At 31.8% G+C, this 8,336-nt stretch overlaps 1 long non-coding RNA gene across 1 annotated transcript; it reads right to left on the bottom strand.

Moving 5' to 3' along the window:
- Nucleotides 1-6,295: 6,295 nt before the first annotated feature.
- Nucleotides 6,296-7,950, bottom strand: LOC148610003 (uncharacterized). Its single transcript, XR_015914700.1, has 3 exons — nt 7,804-7,950; nt 7,051-7,124; nt 6,296-6,732 (listed from the first exon to the last, which is right to left on the bottom strand). It is a non-coding gene; the product is annotated as an uncharacterized LOC148610003 (long non-coding RNA).
- Between the last annotated feature and the right edge of the window lie 386 nt (nt 7,951-8,336).

Genomic DNA, 8,336 nt, shown 5'->3' with positions numbered 1-8,336 from the left:
CTATGACCCGTTGAATAAATCAGTTTTCATGATGCTGATGGATACATCATAACGATCCACGAGTTCATGATATGAGTATGATGTTCATGAAAACAAACATTCAAAACAAAGAACAAAGATACAAATGCACGATAGTCTTGGCAAGTCTCTGGCATAACGTATGAGTTGTGATATGAACACTCCATACGCAGGCGCTGAAGGGATGTTGCCATAGATGAAAGGAATGTTGACAATTTTGAATGAAAAGTTATCACGTTTGTCGTAAAGTTTGGTCAATAGTTTTCCTTTACAAAAAATATAAACATAACATACAAAATCTGTTAATACGGTCTTATTGGCATTACATAGAAGATATAGTCACCCCAAAACAAGAACAAAGAGGTTTCTCCACTTTGAAAAAATTCTGGTCATATTTTATTTTAAATGTACGAAAACAGATTATTTGGGATATGGGCCACTTAACAAAAATTGTCAGCTTACTACAGATGATAAACAAAAATCTGATGCATTAAATAGCCAATTTAAATCCGTCTTCTCAACACAAAATAATACTTAAGAATCTGAATTCAGTGGTAAAAATTACATGACAGATGGACAAACTTATCATGTTATGAATGATATTAAAATTACTTGCATAACCAAGCTCTTACAGAATCTAAACCCATCGAAAGCCTGTGGACCTGACTAGAGCAAACCTCGTGTTCTCAAAGAAATAGCCATTGATATATCACGAATTCTCTGTCTTATTTATCAAAAATAATTAAATGCCGATGAAGTACCTTCTGACTGGAAAACAGCACATGTCTCTCCAATTTATAAGAAAGGGTCTAAATATACTGAAAATTATAGAGCAATATCCTTGACAGTCATTTGCTGCAAAATCTTGGAGCATGTTGTAGTTAGTGCCATCACTAACCACGCAGGTGAAAACAATATTTTATATCCACTTTATAGCCTTATATCTGGTGCACTTGGAAGCAGGGATAACGATTGCAGGGGTAAGAAAAAAACATTAATAATGAATTATTTTACACAATCTGTATTATGTCCGATTCAGTACAACAAAAACTGACATTATTTTCGAGTATAAGATGTTTAGTAGGTTTTATTTTGTTCAATATAAAATTGAACGTGTACGCCTCTTAACTATGGTTTAGAATTGGCACATACTTTTGTTAATGTTGATAAACATGCATATTATAATACAACATTCGTTGTAACTTTGGACAACATCGTAAATATCAGGGTATTAATTTCATGGAGGTCAATTTTGTTTATTTTTCTCATTAATACAGGTTCCTTTAACCTTTAATTGTTACAAGCATAGATACAATTAGCTGTTGAATTAGAGGAGATATATTTTGTATTTGACAATACTGAGGCGTTGACCGTGGATTATGACGGTGGCTTAGTTGATTTACTGGCGACGTGTCAATCCGAATTGCACCAAGAATTTGTTGCAATCGTATTATATGTTATTTTAACTTCTTTTAAGGTGCTATCGCTCACAATTGCATGATATCATAAGAACAAAACATATAGATTTCATGGGTCCCTATGATCGAAAATACATCGAACACTCGTCATTCGACAAGGCCACAATGAGACTCACTTATTGTTAGTTTTATCGTAAGTGTTATGGTTTGTTTTGTTTTTTTTTCAAAACGGAACATCTGACTGTGGATCCAGTGAATCTTTAGTGTATGTATTCATGTAGAAATTAAAAATGAATCGAAAGTGTTTTAATAATATCAAGTATTAATAACACCGACAAAAATATTGCAATTATTTTTTTTTAGAAAATTCTTTAAGTGAAGAGAAGATGTGTCTTGTTCAAATGCTTTTCAATCATGGAATAAAATGTTAACAAATGCATTCAGTATAATATATAATGTTTCTTCTGTTTCAGCAAAGTACGTACTACTTGCAATTGGAATTGTATTAGGACCTTGTATGGGAATCATTTTTATCAAGGCGACAGGTAATTTGATACAACGTAACTATGGTTTAATTTATTTTCTTTGAGGGGCTCAATTGATAATCCACTATCGTTTTTTATTACATCCCTGATGTCTGGACATTTGCGGAAATATGCATGACTTTCTTGAAAATTCACTAAATGCCTGAGTTCAAATAATCACTTCTGTCCATATTCATGGAATGCAAGCCATTTTAGGAAGATTTTCAAAGGGACGTAACAACCAACAAACGACAAACTTGTTGGCGGTCTCAATGGAGACAGGAAATACAATAAAAAATTTTATTTCAAACATTAACTTTTTTCACTTCCATTAGTACCTAAATGGTTCGAAATAAGTGTTTTAAAGTATCCAAGTACTTGCCGCAGCCCCAATAAATCAAACATTTGAATTAAAGTCTTCTCCTGTCCATTGCTCAAATCGACAGTCTGTTGTGTTGGAGAGAAACACCGTTTCCTTAAAAAATTAAAATCCGATTTGAAAGTCGGAAATATGAAAAAGGATTATTGCGTATCCATTCGTAAAACTATTTCATGTTCATGTTCTGGACCCTTTTTAGGCATGAAACGTGGCTGATGCTTCATCCTTTGATTTATTTTGTTAGTATTCAGATTTGTATGAACATAGGACAATCACTCGGTATTTTATCAATTTCCATAAAAATTCACTAGCAAGTGCATATCATAAGAGTAATCAAGGGAACCAATGTTATAGCGGTAATCAAAAGAATGCAATGCAGGGACAAAGACCAGACATGGAAAACAGACATACACAATAAAGAACATAAAGTAACTAAAATCATACATACAAAGTAACAAAAGCAAATGAGCAACTCGGACTCCACTAAAAACTGGGAGCATGGACCAGGTGCACCGGTAGGGTAAGCGTCCTCTGCTTTTCTAGAAACACCCGCCGAGTTGCCCATAAAAAGTCAAATCCGGGGTAGACAAACGAGGAAAGGAAAATTAAAATAGAAATAACTTCCAAATGTTAAATTGATTTTTATGAAATATGTTTTCATCTTGAATTTTATTTGAAAAGAAGTACCAATATTGTACCAATTGTAAAACACTATGCTTCAAACCTAAAAAAATCCACTTATTAAGATCATGATACGCATGTTTTTTTTGACACAATTATCAAAACTAGCATCACATTTATTCATTCAAATTCATTTTTAAATAGCATTAACACCGTTGAATATGAACATTTGTGGCTTTTGTTGTGTTGTTTATTTCATGTAGTAAACGTAAAGGTATTGGTTAAAGAATTGACGGTATATGTACGTCTACAAAAGAGTAAACTTTTAATCAAAGGTGATATTTCCTATGCTTTACATGTATTGTTTTGTTTTGGTGCGAATTCATGAAGTGTGCTTTGTATTAAAACTGTATACATGTGTAACATAACATACTAAGTACATTATTTATAAAAGTGATAAATTAAAGACTGAATTACTATTGTTAGCATAATATGATCATTTCGGATTACCTTTACATTTATGTTTTCTTATATCTTCGTTGATTAGTGTGGGGATAATATTGAAATTACTTTTCCGTTCGTCCGTATCACTTTTCTGTAGCAGACATTTTAGCTTCAGTTGGATGAAATACTTAGATACTTCGTATATTGTTTTTGTATAATGTATTGTAATGTGTACCCCCTTTTTTAGATTTCTCACTGATCTGTCTTTTTACCGGTTAACTAAGTAGTTGTAAGGTGATTTCTATTGGAGGGTAAAATGAGATACTCGGTATATTGATTTCGAATCATGACTTGTTCCCTAGCTGTCTTTTTTTTTCAGACAGAAATGGTTGAATCTGGGAAAATGAGGTGCAACATCTTGTTTTGTTTTGTTTTTGTTTTTGTTTTTGTTTTTGTTTTTCGTGTTATTTTTATCGAGAACTTATGTGAGTTTACTCCTTGAAACATGTGTACATATCGAAATTGGAAATGTATGTGATTGATTTATATTTATTTGTTTCGTTAGAAAAGTTTGAAAGAAAATATGTCTTGTAACGAATTGGTTATATGAATAAGAACTTTTTTTTCAAAGATCTGAATAAACACGTCATATTTTAACATTATAACAATTCTATTTTGTATTGGAGTCCGAGTTGCTCATTTGCGTTTGTTACTTTGTATGTAATTTACTTTATGTTTTTTGTTGTGTATGTTTGTTTCCATGTCTAGTCTTTGTCCCTGGATTACATTCTTGTGGTTGCCGCTATAGCCTTGGTTCCCGTGATTACTCTATAGCGACGAACTATAACTTAAAAAGCTGAAACCATAAAGACCAATTCAGTCGACGAATGATCTAAAACATTCCTTTATACTAGACTCCTGTGCTGTTATTGACTGATAAGTTAGGTATCAACGACATATTTTTTTGTTAATGTGTCACGGGCTGTCTGTCATAGAAATACAGCAAAAACGGACGAATTATATTGTTTTTTACCTCAATATGTCTTTTCAACCACTGTAAGTTTATCGAACAATGCATTACTACAAACTGCTTAAATTTGAGAACAAGCAATTTAGTTTGACCATCATAGATCGTTGATAGGTAACCAAGTTATTCCGTATTTAATTTGTATCAGAATTGCCCAACACCCCATCCCAACCCCTGTAGGCACAATATGTTGTGCTCAATATTATCAATAAAATCCTATTGAATTGTTGGAAGTTGTTTTATTGCCCCAAAACAACTGCATTAGTACTGTTGTCTATCCCATACTCAAACTCCTTTATTTGAGCAACTACCAATTTTAGTTTTGAATACCTGTGATCACTCATGCACAACAAAAAGAGGGTAGCGCAAGACGTCAGTTAGCAAGGCAATATCTACCGAAAGTGGTAAGCTGTCGAAATAAGATTCACATTCTCATAACAGTCAATATATAATGCCAAATGTTGTCTTGATAGAATAGGCTTCTATGGTTTGAATATATAAGTTGTTGACACCGACGACCAATACCTCCTTCAATGAGAAGGGTAATACAAAAGGCTAATTTAGCAGATAATACACATTTGGTTTAATTTTGTACCAACATTTAAATAATTACAGCATTTTACGTGGACAACTAAAATAAATATTAGGGTTAAAATATAAATGTTATTTATAGTGATAAAAAGAACAACAGCAACAGAGGATGGAGAGAGATCAGGAATATTAAAGGCTACAGTTGCGTTATGTTCTATCGTCCACTCAGAAACATTATTTCGATTAGCAGTGACATGCCAACAAATTCCCTAAATCGGAAATAAACAGTTGTGCAAATAAGAGGTATCATAAGAGGCATACACAAATCCTTGGCATTCCAAGAAGCAAAAAGTCGAAAGTCAAAAAAAAAAAAAAAAAAAAAAAAAAAAAAAAAAAAAACATATTCACACTACTTTCCATGCGTAATTTTATTTTGAATTAAAAGTAAGCGGCAGCGTGACCTATGTTGTGAAGGTTTCCTAGTCGTTCATTAAAGACCTATGGTTGGCCCTGAGCTAAATTTTATTTTTTTTCTCCCCGGTGGGGTTGTTGTCTCTCTGACATATTCACCATTTCCATTTTCGTTATAAACATGTAAGATAAATGACAACTGAATGGAGCTCGAAAAGAAATTGTTAACGGACTTGTAGATAGTGCATGTACCTGTATACAAGTATATGTACATGCGTATTGTAAAAAAAGATAATCTGAGTGATATTTTTGCTATTTACTAAAAGCTATTTGTACCTCGTTACTAGTTCCAGATCTATAATAGCTACAAATTGCAGTGATTGCAATAAACAAAAATCCTTCTACACTAATCAGTACTCAAATGCCCTCATTATTATATGCATTAAGTCGATAGAACGTACTTGAAAGATACAGTAGTATTGGGATGATTATATAAGTTTCTTAAGTAACATTTTTCAAATTCAATGTACACAAATGTATTTATTATGCATCATTTGTACCCTTCAGGTTAGATTGAAATAGATAGACAAAATGAATAAGTTTCTAATTTGAGACAATTTATATTTGCAAAACACTAAATTGCAAAGCTTGCGCCGCTTTTTCTTCAACCTACCATGTCATGAGAGTAACCATTGGATGCAGATTTGCATGGGATTTAACAAAATGCATTTTGTTTTACAATTTTTACTAAAATAAATTTGTAGTTACAATTTGAAATTCACGTGATTTTTCATTATCCCATTTGATTTAATGAAATCCCATGGGATTTTTTGGTGTCCCACGGGATTTTTTTTTTCTCCCATTGGATTTTTTTCTCCCATGGGACTTTTTTTCTCCCATGGGATTTTTTTCTCCCATGTGATATCTTGTGTTAAGATACAATGATAGTCATAGAGAGTGTATGCCTTACATATTCACTTAGTGCATTTTTCTTCTGTGCAGTATGAATAAAAAAGCTGAATGACTAAAAGAGATAGTTTTTTTGTATTGTTTTGGGATGTTTTTGAAGTTTTTAATCTTTCATAGCTTTGAAATGGAATCACTTTGAAAATTCAATTATCAACCACAAATGTAAAACAACGAAATAGAAAAAAAAATATTCAAAGACACTCTGACTATAAATATGCTGTTTAAGAATATAAACTTAGAATGCTGTATGAGCAGTATTTTTATCTTAGTATTTAAATAAATTATAAACATTCTAATGGAAGTCTAAATTCAGGTCCATAATCAGCTTTTTGGCACTTCTTTTTCTTCTTGGTCAGCTTCAACCCATGAAACATGCTTCCTTTCTCGTCTCTGTAAAATAAAACAAGTAAAAATCTTTATGCAAATAAAATATATAAAATATTTTACAATACCATTTTATTTGTAATTAAAGTGATATTATTTTTTTTTACTTGAAATATGTTCATTTCTAATATCAACAGCTGAAATTACTTGCAATCAGACATCTAAAAGATAACATGAAAAGACTACCAGACACGCAGATAAAGTGCTTTCTATATAAGTTTGTGGCAGCACTTTTGATTTGTGCAAAGTATGAAGAACTGATGGACAACAGTATGCCATAATACGTCCCGTCTCAAAAAGCAGGAGTACAAAAATTCTGGATACCTGATATGATTAGCTATCAATTTTGCATATACTGAATTAGTCATTCACCATAGAGGCAAGCAGGTGGCTGGTCCCTGAAATGGTGAAAAACAATTCTGCATGATAATTCATATGGTACCCTTCAATTTAGTTGAATTAATTTTCATTGCAAGCATCCTTAAAGCAGTTATCTTGTAATGCACATAAGTAACATTCAATGTTAAGTCCAACATGCTGGGGGTAAGTTTAATCAAAATTAATTACGAGATTGTGGAGAAAGCTGTCGTTGAACTTTCAAAAAATGTAACAAGTTTAGTGTAGTCTGATTTGCTCATTTGTTTTTGTTAATTTGTGTGTATGATTTTATTTACTTTATGTTCTTTGTTATGTATGTCTGTTTTCTATGTCTGGTCGTTGTCCCTGAATTACATTCCTTTGATTGCAGCTATTACATTGGTTCCCTTGATTACCTTTGAAACACGAGGTATGTTAGTGGTGCAAAGAGAAGAGCTTAACAAATAATGATCCAGTTCAACTATAATTTAAGAATAGGACTTGACAAACTCTATTTGCAATTGAATATTCACACAATAAAGATATTTGTTTTTGGCTTAATCATATAACAAAAGCATCTGTATATAAAAAGAAATATCTCCTGATAGTAAGTAGTAGTGATTTTTACAAGAACTTAACATCTAGCTAGAGCTTGTTTATTTTTCCTCAGACATAGTTGATTTAATATTTAATTTTGCAAGTTCTTTATACGTCACTCACCTTTTACGAGTCATTAATAAGAATCCTTTCATGTATCCTCTAATCTCTCTTGAGCAACATAGAGCACCTTCAAAACAAAATTATACTTATTATGCATTATTTCAAAATTAGATAACTTTCAGATTCTGTATATAGACAGTAAAATGGAGTTATGAACATGTAACTGAAACAGGGGCTGCACTGGCTTCCAAAACTCTGTCACCATTTTTTTTAATCAATGTTCAGAAATAAGAGCAAAAAATGGCGCCAAAAAATATTCCAATTTTTTAAAAATATGACAGTACTAAGTCCACTGATGAAAGTCCATGAGAAGAAAAAATGAAATCAGTACAACTTATATGCCATATATATACAATTTCCAAATCGTAACACAATTTCTCTACAAACACAAGAAATCTTACAACCCAATTCCCACTAATGAAAGCTTGCATTCAATCTTCAGTGTGTGATGGACAGGTTGAAAAACTAAACTATTATTTTTATATTTAAAAAAATATATACAACATAAACAAGTTACATTTGTACCCATAACT

Source organism: Perna viridis, chromosome 8, assembly GCF_037379345.1.
Source record: "Perna viridis isolate PV_CMFRI_1.1 ecotype Kerala chromosome 8, ASM3737934v1, whole genome shotgun sequence".
In the NCBI taxonomy this organism is placed as follows: Eukaryota; Metazoa; Mollusca; class Bivalvia; order Mytilida; family Mytilidae; genus Perna; species Perna viridis.
Note: the sequence above shows the minus strand (reverse complement) of the source record. Positions and strands in the feature narration are given on the sequence as shown.